This window comes from Pollicipes pollicipes, unplaced genomic scaffold (assembly GCF_011947565.3).
Source record: "Pollicipes pollicipes isolate AB1234 unplaced genomic scaffold, Ppol_2.1 Scaffold_4295;HRSCAF=5057_pilon_pilon_pilon, whole genome shotgun sequence".
Taxonomy (NCBI): domain Eukaryota; kingdom Metazoa; phylum Arthropoda; class Thecostraca; order Pollicipedomorpha; family Pollicipedidae; genus Pollicipes; species Pollicipes pollicipes.
This window is the reverse complement of record NW_023596461.1, coordinates 8,863,400-8,876,166: the sequence shown is the minus strand read 5'-3', so window position 1 is coordinate 8,876,166 and position 12,767 is coordinate 8,863,400. Positions and strand designations below refer to the sequence as shown.

The window sequence follows — 12,767 nt, the reverse complement described above, 5'->3', positions numbered from 1 at the left end:
GGTACTGGAATTGGGGCCGGATGCATTTGTCAGCTTTCAGCTCGTTAGGAAACTTCAGAGTCTGAATTCCTGAACTGATCATGTGTCGTCCAGTCGCCCTCGCCAACTGGACGGCACATGGGAGTTGAGCCCAGGTGGCACGGAGTAAAGGAGGTTTTAATTCTGGCCGAGAGATGAATGACAAAGGCTTGTCTGAAATGGCATCCCTCTGTACTGACCGTTACTTTCTTTCGATGGCCTACCTGGTGACCGCCATTGCTGCTGTCTTTACGACTGGTACGAAGGGGTGATGACGTCGAGTGAAGGAGCTTGGACGCTGGTTCTTGGACTCGAATGTGCCGATGGCACGCGGCGAAGGGTTCTCTGAAGTCGTTGACGATTGTTCGTCGCGGTGGCGTGGTTCCACTGCGTGTTAGCTACGCCGAGGCCAGGTGTGGGTGTGGGTGCGGGCGTGTGTGGGTGTGTGGGTGGTTGTGGGTGTGGGTGTGGGTGTGGGCGTGTGGATGTAGGTGTGGGCGTGGGCGTGGGCGTGTGTTGGGGTGTGGGTGTGGTTGTGGCTGTGGGGGTGTGCGTGGGTGTGCTTGGGCGTGTGTCAGTGTGCGTCAGGAGTCTCTCTCTGGGTGTAGACTGAGTGGTTCGCCAGCTACGAATGAAAGGCATCCTCCGCAGACTGCCTGCCTGCTTGCTTGCTTGTGGAGTTGGATGTTTTTTTTTCTTGCGAGGCCCGACGCGGCTACAAACACTTGGTATTAGTTTAGTAACATTGTTGGGGCAGTTGGTGGCCTAGCAACGTTATTGGGGCCGCTGGTCGTAATTTTTACATTACGCCCGGTGGCCGGTATTTATTTGACGATGCGAGAGGTTCGTAACGTTGCATTAGGCTTTCGCATTCGTTTCGTATTCGGATTCGTATCGTTGTAGCAGACTTTCTTGGCTACAGCACCAGGTGGTGTCCACGCACCTGTTGTCGGAGTACTTCTACGGCAAGTTGATGCAGACTTATCCGACGGGCTTCAGCGCGTTTCAACCCCTCGAAGTTGTAGGAAAGGCTGCGGTTACTGATGATGGATGTGACGGTTGATTGTCAAATGTAATGGGACAACCAATGCATAGCGTGTTCCTTTGCCGCGGTTTACGACAGGTTCACACAGGTGTGGGCTTAACCTGCATGTTTCCCATCTGGTTTTGCAAAATACCAAGCAAACTCTGATTGGCGCAGTACCCTGTAGGTTACCACTCGCCAAACATGTCGATGGGTGTACAACTAAACCTTTTGGGTACGTGGGGCGCATTATTTGAAGAGACTGGTCGCACTCCAAGTTATGTTCTTAATGCCATGAGCCATATGGTATCAGCCTTTTTGCTGACCGTTCGCTCTTAACGCTGTATAAGTTTTGCAAAGTCTTTGCTTCATGCTGCGTCCTTTGGGAGGTCACGCCATTTGGTTCATAAGATTAGGGCAATGCATTCTGGTACGATCCCAGCAATACTCAAGACCGTGCAGTTACTCCGGGTCATCGGGGTCAAAAGGGCCGAAATTGCGATATCTGCGCTTTCAGGCGAATGTTTGCTACATGTGCTTTTTAGGAAAAAATGGTAATGAAAAGCTTTTTCGGGGGCATCCGTTTAATGTGCATGTAGCTGATCAGCCGGGAAGGGATGAACTTTAAGAGGCCTTAGCGGCTTTGGTGAGTTACCGACGGATCTCAGACAAAGTACTTAAGAAAAATGTGTCAGAAGTTCGTCAGGGTAGTGCGTTGCATATCAGCTGCGTTGGTCAAAATATTGAAATGAAGAAATACGTATAAGATAAAGTTCGCGTGATGAAATCTTCGTCAGGAAGAAATTCGTAACAAGAATTGTCCCGCGCACAAAATATTGCATGGAAAAAGATCGTACGCAAATGTTCGTCAGTGATAAGAGTTGGTGTGACAAAATTACTGGTGCAAAAGCTTGTATGCGATATATGATACAAGTATGCAACGTTCGTGCGCAAATGTTCGTTTAGAGATAAAGTTAAGCAGAGCAGCAGTCACGTCCGGTGCACAGTTGTTTCTATACAGGAGCCCGGAGTCCAGAGAGAAACAATACACCGCTGTATCCGCTTTGATTAGAAATTTCTTCGCACCCACCCAGTATTGCCCAATGCTCCAACTTTAAAACTGCCCTCCGAATAGAGCTAAAAAGATGTGCAGCAGAATTTTGCACCTTGAGCGAGAACTGTACAGCAAAATTTTGCACCTTGGGCAGAACAACGTGCGGCTGCTTTCCCTTGGTCTTCGCGGGATGACCTGGAGCGCAGAATGCGCGGTGGCATCCTCCGCCCCAGATCATCTCGCGGAGACCAAGGGTGTATTGACAGCGACAAGGACGACGAAGAATATATGTCGTCGACATTTCATCTCTCTTGACGTGATACCCCATAAATTCTGCGCCGTTGGGTGTTCGCGGTGAACCGGACGACAAAGATGGTGCGTGACGTCACAGAGACGCGCATTATCTTTTTCTGCGACTCGATCGGTTTGCAACAGAAATGGCGCAGCAGATTCAATTATGATGTCATTTTGCGTGCGCAGCACCGACCACGGTTGATAGAAATTTTTAACAGGTTACAAATAGCGCAGTTTGCAGTTTCCATTGTAAGAAGCATTCAGAGTGCCTGCAAACGAAAATATTTTGTGTTTGTATGTGCAGTTACTGCCACGACAGTTACGAATAAGGCGAAGGTGTCTCGAAACGATGTAAACAGAAAGCGCGTCGCGCTGCGAACTCGGCTGGAAAACATTCAGAACGTTCTTGGTGCACTGGGAATACACCCCTAATCTCCGCGAAATGAGCGAGCTGGCGGCGCGTGATGTGGTAACGGGATGGTTGATGTGTCCTGGAACACTTTCCATTGGAACTCCCGTAAAGTGATTACGCTTGCAAACTTTGTATCTGGTCCGTGCTTACGAACATTTGTGTACGGACTGCAAAAAAACCGTATTGTGACCAAACAGTTGTTTACTTACAACGCTAACAAACAATTACATATGTACTTAATGCTTGCGACCTTTTGCCCCGACGAACTTTTGTCAATACGAATATTTTACATAAGTACGTAAAACCGTGCCCTATTTGATGACAGATTTCAGCATGCAAACTTCTTACTTCATGTACATCTGCTGACGAGCTGTGTGAGCTATGGCGCAGGTACTTAATGCACACGTACTTCTTTCGTGCAAATTTTTGTCTTAAACACATGGCCGACGCGGCTATAAAGAGGCGCCCCGGGGACAAGAGCACATGAAGTGCACGTACATGCCAGCATGTTGTCGTCTGTACTGGAGTCATCATGACGATGGTTGTGTTGTGTTGTTGTTGGTTGTTTACCCATTTGCCATGAACAAGTAAGCTGCAGATGGCGAGGGTCGCCGCCTGTGCCGCCGTGACGGGCTGATGACCATGCCAGGAACGCGGCCTGGGTGGCGCGACGCTCATATGGCATGCCACCTGACCAGATGGGCCGCTGCGCTGCGCCAGACGTGGCAGCACTGGCTTATATCGATTGGCGACGACACCCTCGGGAAGCACCATGAATGCAGGGAGCAAGAGGTGGGGCGGAGGACTAGGTGGTGCCGTCGTCACCATGGTCTCAGGTGGCGCTGTCATCGCCATGACCTAGGTGGCGTCGTCGTTGCCGCGATCCTAGGTGGCGCCGTCGTCGCTGTCCCAGGCGGCGCAAGCACTGGTACTGTTCGCGGAGAGAGCTGCTGCTGCAGCCTGGTGGCCACAACGGCAGTTACTAGTGTTTTCTCTGATCACGAGATGGTGGTGAAGATAGATCTGCCGTCAAGCGTACATGTAGTGCTTCTGAACAGTGTCGCAGCGACCCAGCGAACTTTCGTAAATTTGAATTTTAGATGATGAGGTATAAAAGGTAGGGTTGCTATTACGCTGTTTTGTTGTTCAAGCCATGATATCGGTAGGGCGTAAGCTACCGTGGTGGAAAGCAGCCGGCGTTGCGGTTGATGGTATTGCGCACGAATGCAGCCCCGCCCCGCGAGGCGGAAATTTAGTGTTGTGTTACTCGCACGATTCAGCAGGTGACATTTTTGGTACCTCGTTTTCCCGCCTGCTTTTGCAATGATATGCAAGCCAAGATGATGTGCGGCCAAAAGGCCATCCCGGAAACGGCGGTTATGTTAGGGGACGGATTCTCAGCAGACGATATGAATATGTTGCAATATACAAGACCCGTTAAGCTGGACTGCCATGGAGCTAATATGCGGCATAAGGTTAATCCTTGACACAGAGTCGAGTGCTGGCGGGACCTGACCATGCAGAATTGCGCCGTCCGCTTCCATCCCGGCCATCCGGGGGAGAAAGCTGGAGCTGGCCCTGGTGCCTGTCATGCCACCTGTCGGCGGGTAACGGAACCAGGAACGACCAAGCTGTTTATTTTGAAATTCAATGACAACGTCATGGCATCAGATCAAACCAATGGACTTTACATTTGGCCTGATTATGAGCCAACAGCATGAACTTAACTCTCATGGGTCTGAATTAGTGAAGTCCGATGACCGGCTCGAAATGCCAGATGCTACACGTTGATTTAGCAAACTGCCCAATCTCGGACCACGTTTCGTGATTTCAGATTTACGTCCTCTCAAGCTTGCACTATTTTATGACGGCGTAAACACTCAGCCTCCACATAAGGATAGCGTTTCTACTGTTCAGAACGGTTTAATGCTGTCGCTTTAGCCTCTAATGGATGACTGGCAGATGGATATGTCGCTGCTGTCTCTACTCCCCGCGCTGTCCGCGTAGGGACTGCTGATCTGTCCTGCTCAGCTGGCCACGGCCGGCCGGGCGGACACTGCAGCGGTGCCTGTATGGCCGTGATCGGCTCCTTGCGTCGGTAGGGAGTCAGAATTCGCCTCCAGCAACGCTGTCCCTCACGCTCTCGTTTCTTCATTCCCCAAGCATTGATATGGAGCTAATTTATTTCGTATGTGCGTATGTGTTTGGGGCCGATGTTTTCTGTCCTCTGGCTGGAGGTAATTTCTGTCGCAGATTCACCTTGTTATGCTGTTACAAAATTACTATGCTTCATTATTTGTCTGGGTAGGCAGTTGTCCGGTATACTGCAAGGTCTGTCGGTAAAATTTATACTGGACAGCATAGAACAAACCGGCTTAACTCCCGTGCATTTGGCTTAAACCTTTGTTGGATCCCATGCCCATTGTTTATTCACGTAGCGTGGCAGTAAACTTGTCTGCCCCACGGGATCAAGCGTCGGCTTCGTGACATTAGGGCGTGGTGGAATGTCGCCCCACCACGTCGAAGCACTACCACGAAGCCAGGCCGGTACAGACATCGTAATGTAATGTATTTTGCGGCGGTTACCTGTCCGGGTGCTGCCAATGCGTATGTTCACACGAGAGGTCGCGTTTTGCGGCGTCCCATGGCGGACCCGCCGCCGCCCGTGGCCGCGAGCCGGGCCGCCACAGCAGGGCCCCGCGGACACACTTGAGGCGCGACGCCCGATGCTATCTGCTGCAGCGCCGCGCAGCGGAAGCCAGCCCTCGATTGGCCGGCGGCCAGGCCCGGTGCACGTTAGCAACTGGCAGCGAAGCGAGCCGTTTCGTAACGTCCCTGGCAGTGAGAGCGGCGCCGGTGTGCGGGGATTGATCCGCGCCGCACGCTGCCAAATGTCGCAACACATCCTCCCTCGGCCCAGACGCTACTCGCCGGGCCACACGATCCTCCCGGCCTTGAGGAGCTCGGGCGGGTTTGTTTGTGTGGTGCGGTTGGTGAAGGCTGCTGAAGACCCCAGGACGTAGGAGGCGCAAAAGGAGCGGCGACACTCTGTCCTGGGACGGCTGCCAGGCGGGGCCGCTTTGTTGGGCTCTTCGCCGGGAATGCCCTCCATTAAGATGATGACTATGAGCATCTGGTACCTCAACCTAGCCGAGGCTTAATGTGCATGGCGAACGATAGCAGAGCGAACAATATGCTTCCCTTCAAAGCAGCGGGTAAGGAAGAACTCTGCTTATGCAGGATAGCGTTGGAGAACCGGGTGGAAGTGAACGTTTGAAATTGGTATCAATAGTAACCGCATGCCTTTGTCGATAGCAAGGGATTGGCGATTGCATTGGAAAACAAACAGCAAACGTGGGAAATTATCTTCCATTAGGGGAAGGCTCAAGTAACTCCCAGTTGCTGCAAGCATGAACAAGACAATTCACGCTTGAGGCATGCTGTATTCAAGGTAGGAGCAATGTGGTATACATGTGTAGTTTTTTAAGAACCACTTGTGTATATTGGTTGCACGCCGCGTGCACCCTCTCCAAAACACGTGTCACTTTATATATGGATTGTGCCTAACGCACACGATCGTACATTCATCGCGAAAGCTGAGCGCACCGGTCGGTGCGCCCGAGAACGCCAGTCCGATCGCAGATGCGCGCGCATGTGTTGGCGCACTTCTGACGTCATTCGGATCTAGTAGCCGTAAGCTCGTCTGAAGTGACCCCACTGCGCATATGCTCGCTCAAAGCTGATGAAATCTGAGGCCGGGTGGTTGCCCGGACCTTATTTGCATCTCTATGGATTTGGGCCATTGACTGGTCAAAATTTGTATTGAGAAAATGTAAACCTTTAAAAGAGATTCTTGATGCTTGTGATGGCACTCGGGCCTGGACATGAGATTCTCAAGTAAATACGGCACGGGTCGCATGCACTTGCGATGTAGCGATTTCCAATTGTCCAGTGAGAAAGTTGAAAATAAGATGACGCTTATTTTCGCGACGCGACGCGATGGCGTCCAACTTCATGTCGTAGACACGACAGCTGGTGTTTTACGTGCGTCGTTTCTGGTTGCGCCAGGGTGCTATTATATTGCTGGCTTTGGTCGATCAGTTGGCGCGCTCGCGGTTGCCACTGGAACTGGAACGGTCAGGAATGACGACGCGTCGTTATAGACAATCGAACTATGTCACTGTCATTATCATGGGTTAGAGTCCGCCCTGAAACGACCCCGTCTTACTCCAGCTGGTGATCAGATGGTGTCTTGTTGTCTGACGCAGCACATGGACCGCACAGGCACCGATCCGGCCCGCTGAGGGGTATCCAGGGGCGGCGCCTCTCGCGGCGTCTGATCTGGCGCGGTCACCTCGAGGGCACCCAGCCGGATGTTTGGAGTTGGACCGCTGCGCCAGGCTCGCCCGTCCGTGGAACCCGTCCGTGTGTGCCGAAGGTCACGTGGCAGGAACGTGCCGGAGGAGCGCGGCGGACAGGGTGGCGCCGCGGGGAGCAGCAGGCCGCGTCAGCCGGCGGCGGCGGGGGGGGGGGGGGGGGGCGTCACGTCGGTCCCCGCGCGGCGAAGACGGTCGGGGAGTGTGGCCGCGCCCAGTAGCCTGTCTGCGGCGCACGTCCAGCTCCCGGCGCTCCTGTGCGACCGGGGGACGGCCTGGCCTGGCCATCTTTTTCGCCTTCTGTTCGCGGAAGGCATGCCCAGCCGTGCTTCTTGTGGCGCACAGTGCGCAGCTCTTTGTCGTGGCCGCGCGGCGAACAGGCGCGGAGGACTTCAGGGGCGCAACAGTACCGTCAAGTCAAGGCGCGCTGACGACCGCAGAGCAAAAACGGCCGTGGCGGGCCCAAGGACGATGGCTGCCATTGGGGCGTCTGGGCTGAGCTGGCCCACAAAACGCCCGCTGGTCCTTGGCAGGCGGCCGTATCGCTTGCTGGAGCTATCTTGCGCCGCTACTACGCCGTCGAACGATGCCATAAAGACGCTTGTCGCGGGCCGAATGTAGGCCATCTCTGCAGCTGGTGGGGAGGGGTGGGTCGGAGGGGAGAGATCGGCACCGAGCGTCGGCGGCAGGGCTACAGATCGGCCGCGAACGCCCCCTCCCTCATCATGCATGCACATGCATCCCCTGGGTGCATGTGAGATGAGTGATCTGCGTACATATACATCCCTAGATTCATGTGAGGTGGGAGGCAATCGTTGAATCAGGAATGGAGCTTCAGGGAATGTATGGGGGACGGGATTCCATTTGGTAGTCATTGGTTATTTGTCATTATATTCATTGGTTTTCTGGTGGTTGGGTTCCATAAGAGGGTCTGAAATAAACGAGGAGGGCATCGAGAAAGGGTTGCAAAGCTCAACTCACGCTCTGAATATTGGGCCGTCTTTGACAAGCTGTCGGCTCAACGGCTGTTTAGATGAAGTAAGATGCGCATCCACGCAGCGTTGTTTTTGCTGTCTGAATGCGTCTGGGGGGCATACGCCGTGCTCCGCGTTCTACCTCAGGCACTTACGGACCGCGAACAATGCTGCTCAGGCCGGTACCTCGCACGTTAAGGACCCGCTCCCCGGCCCTGAGCAGGTGCAGGGAGTGGCCGGCCAGCTTAGCCGGCCGCTGCGGCGGATTTGTTCGGACGTCCTCTGAAGCGGGGCGGGACGCGGCTTCGGCGAGGAGCTCCGGGCTGGACGGGACCGCTGAGCACGCGGCCGGAGCGTGCTGCCGCGCCCGGGTCGGCCCGCGACCCGCGCCGGCTGACGTAAGGTCGCGTCACGCGGCGTCAGGCGGCGCAGCGGCCGGCCGCTTGACGTGCGGACGCTGGAGCGCCGGCCTGCGGGGTGACGCTGCGCACTAACCAGCGGACCGGACCGCGTCGGCTCCCGCGCAGCGCGCCGCCGGCTGCCGGCGCCCGCCGCCAATGGTACCCGAGCCACGTGGTGCCGATCGTGCCGCCTGACCGCGCCACGTCACCGGTCTATTCCGAGCTCCGTGAGCTCGTGAGACGCGGGAGCGCGCCGCCGTCAGGATGGCGAAGCTGACCCGGCGAGGCGCACGGCCCCGTCAGCTTGCCAGCGGACTGACGCCGTGTGGGCGCTAGCCCGTCGGTCAGTGCTGTTGGTCTGCCGAGTCCGCCGGTCGACAGCAGGCGGGTGGTGCGGCGCTGATTACGTCAGACCGGCCGGTCGGCGCTGGGCAGCCGGCAGACACCCGCCTTCGCCGCTCAGCGCACCCGGCCACGCGCAGCCAGCACTGCTCCGATTAGCCGTGGGGGAGTGCGGATGTGGGGGAGGGCTCCTCCTGGGGTGAAGGCGGATGTGGAATGGACTGAGCAAGCGTCCGGAAATTATAGGTTTCACAGCGTTTGAGCGCGTATGCTATCGGCTCTTGCGTATTATGCCCTGTAGGAGTTTTGTACATTGCCACTTCCACCAAACGTAGAGGCGCTGTCTCGCGAAATAAGTTGGCGGAGGCCGAGTAGGTAATAGTCCCGCAAAATGTACGGGCTTCACTCGATTTTGACTCACTATCCCCTCAGAATGGGGTGGGGGAGGGGGCGGGCGGGAATTGAGCCTCCTCTCCCAAGCTGACATGGAAGATCTTGCTCTGGAATGAGCTTGCGCTCTGTCGTTGCTGATACCCCATGGTTTAAACGCTCTGCATACAGTGGAGGATACATGAGACCCTAGGGATGATGCAAGGTACTGTGTTGCTGGAGTTTATTGTTACACCCAGCCAGCAGACGGATATGGCAAGCCCTGGTGCAGACCAGGCCGCATGGTGACGGAAAAGCTATAAGGTTGATGTGATGTAGAGGAGGCATCAGTAAGCCAGGGGGCTTGGAAATAGACCAGAAGGTGGCATTAGAATAACCTTTACGCCCCCACCCAAACGGCAAAATTACGTGGCCAGCTGCAGTGGTATGGGCCCGTTTTTGTGGGTGAACACATTGTTTATTGTGGTGTGCAGTTTTGTATTCGTCTCATATTGACAGCGTTCACGTCAAAATTCTGTAAACGTATCAAACTATCCAGAGCGACACATTTGGTTCCGTCTTTCATGGCCGCCTCGTATATCTCTTCCGGGTAAACAGCTATGGACTGAAGTTTCTGCCAGCTGCCAGGCGCGAAGATCGTCTGAAGAAATGCTTGCTTTTGAAAGCCTTCAGACTTCGAACCTTATTCACAAACGTTTTGGCGTAAGACAAACACCATATTTCACTCTCGCCCAAGATCTCAACATTAGTTTCGCACTGTGCTGCGTATGGCGTGATGTGAAACTTGACCTCATTGTCTCGCAATATTTTTCTATGTGTTGATTTGATATTTTAATCTCATGCTCGGGGTGATAGCCCGGGGACTCTGGATACTCGTGCTCTGCATGCTTCTGAGGTCCTCATCACGGTCTGTTGTAGCCTGGGGACTCCGGATACTCGTGCTCGGCATGCTTCTGAGGTCCTCATCACGGTCTGTTGTAGCCTGGGGACTCCGGATACTCGTGCTCGGCATGCTTCTGAGGTCCTCATCACGGTCTGTTGTAGCCTGGGGACTCCGGATACTCGTGCTCTGCATGCTTCTGAGGTCCTCATCACGGTCTGTTGTAGCCTGGGGACTCTGGATACTCGTGCTGTGCATGCTTCTGAGGTCCTCATCACGGTCTGTTGTAGCCTGGGGACTCTGGATACTCGTGCTCTGCATGCTTCTGAGGTCCTCATCACGGTCTGTTGTAGCCTGGGGACTCCGGATACTCGTGCTGTGCATGCTTCTGAGGTCCTCATCGCAGCCTGTTGTAACCGGGCGGGTGGAATTATAGACTGCAGTTGGAGTTATCATCGCGACTGGTACGTACGTACAGCGCGACGAAGACGACGCGTACGCTGCTTCTGTGGTTACTGATCTGATTATTTGGCGGCCAAGGCGGCCTAGAAGTTTCTCACCGCCTTCACCGGCAGGAATGGAGTTTCGCGAAATGAAGGTGGTTGACGGCCAGGTTTTACCCACATATTCCTTTGGTTTGCTGTTGGTAGTGCTTCGGCGACCTTTTTTTTAGTGAATTGGGCCCAATGGTGATTTTAGTGATCGGGGCTCCGTCCACCAACGCCACTCCATAGACGTCTCCAAATCCCTTCCCGCCTTCCCGGGTGCGCCTGGTCTTCGGACATGTGAGGCAGCCACGAGGGAACACGGCCAGCATGGAGGGACCCTCAAGGACTCGACGCCCTCTGGCCCCCTATTTCGGGTGCCCGTGAGTCGAGGGCCGGGACTCGAGCGCGATGCCACCGCCTGCTGATGCAACACAGGGCCGCCGGCATGGCCGCCGTGTTATTCGGCTGCAGCGTCACCCTGGCACGGCCGCTCATTGGTCGGCGGCGAGGGTGTGTGCCGGCGGCGCCTGCGCGCTGCCGACGCCGTGACCTTGCGGCGCCTTTGAGCCCGCCGTCGGCCGGGTCGCGGGCCGGGCGGAAAAAACGAGGGTGGGCGCGCAGAAGACGGTGGGCGGCCACGAGGGAGGTGCGAGTGGTGCTGGACAGTGTTGGTGTGGTGAAGTTGTGAGGGGAGGGGGAAGGGTGCTGCTGGTGGGGCCGCCGTCCCCCCGCTCGGGCCCGTCCGGAACACCCGGAGCGCCGTGGTTTGGTGCCACGGGCCGAGCGAGTTTTTGTCGCTACCGGGTCCCGGGCGCGGATGCGTTCAGAGGCCCTGACCCATTCAGATCCGGCGCGTGCGCGCGGGGTATGACCGTGATACGGTGGAGCGGTCGGCCGACTCCGTGTTTTGCTCGGGCGGTCCGGTGCGCCGCCCTCGCGCCGGCTCCGGCTGGCCGGCCATCTGCAGACGCCTGTCCCGGTCGGCCTCCGCGCTGTGCACCGGAGCTGAGCGGGCGGGGTCGTGCCGCTGGCGGCCGTGCCCCACGCGCCCCACATACCGGCCTGGGCGCCACTTGGCGTCGTTTTCAAGAGCGGCCGGGCCGGTCGGCCTGTATCGATCCCGCCGCGCGCCGGCGGCTCCGCCGGGCTCGCACGCCGGCCTCTGTAGGTCACTTGACAATGAGTCACGCGCCGCCGAGCGACGGCAGGGGCTGACATGGGCGGAGCCTCGTTACCCTTGGGAAGCGGTGGCCCGTCGCAGTGCGTGCGTCACCTGCGCCCCTCACTGTGACCTCTGAATCAGCTAGAGGCCAACTCTGTTTGTGGTATGCTGTTTTTGTTGTTGGTCGCAGCGTAAATGAGTGTTGTCCCTTAGACAGCAGCTTCTTCATTAAGTTAACGAGCCGGGGTGTTTAAGTCCTCCGTCCGTAACGGGGTGACGCCCCGGTAAGCCCGTGTTACGTGACAACTCAAATACACCAAACAAAGGCCAAGCAAACAAGGGGCTGCAGCCATGCACAGTCACTCAACTCCCCGCGTTATTGTTGCAAAATGTGCCACGAAAGTCGGCTACTTCGTTGAATACACCCACTCCACGGCAATAACAAAGTTGGATGCGCCCACCCCTCAGCAATAGCAAAGTTGAATACACCCAACCGGCGCCAATGACAAAGATATTGCCCACGATCAACTGGGCCATTTTCGGAGAAACGTTGATTCTCATGGCTCTATACCAACTGGGAGTGCTTTCGTTGTCTCTTTGCGTGGATTCGGTTGTAATTGGTCAAAATAAGTACGTTTTATGCCTGCGACAATAGTCCGCACAGTTCGCGTAAATCCATTGTCATTCTTTCCAGCCCAATTCGGTACCTAAATCCGCTGCATTGCCAAGCGCAGAACGTCAGCGGCCATTGGGCCCTGAGCACTGCCTCTAAATTGCTGTTATTCGCGATTACGTTTAGCGGGCCGGAATTAAACGGCAGCAAATCTATCTTAAGACCGTCCGCGTGTCGGCCGTTCTTCGGCGCGCCGTCTGCGGACCTCCCAAACCTCGGCTTTCCGGTGGTCGCTGCAGGCGAGCAGTGGCACTGGGAAGTCCGGCCGGCGGTGTTCCC

General features: G+C 55.7%; 1 protein-coding gene across 3 annotated transcripts in view; it reads left to right on the top strand.

Annotated features, from left to right (window-relative positions):
- Window positions 1-12,767, top strand: part of Pfrx (6-phosphofructo-2-kinase/fructose-2,6-biphosphatase) — a 51,475-nt gene that overhangs the window by 24,294 nt on the left and 14,414 nt on the right. The window lies entirely within an intron of this gene.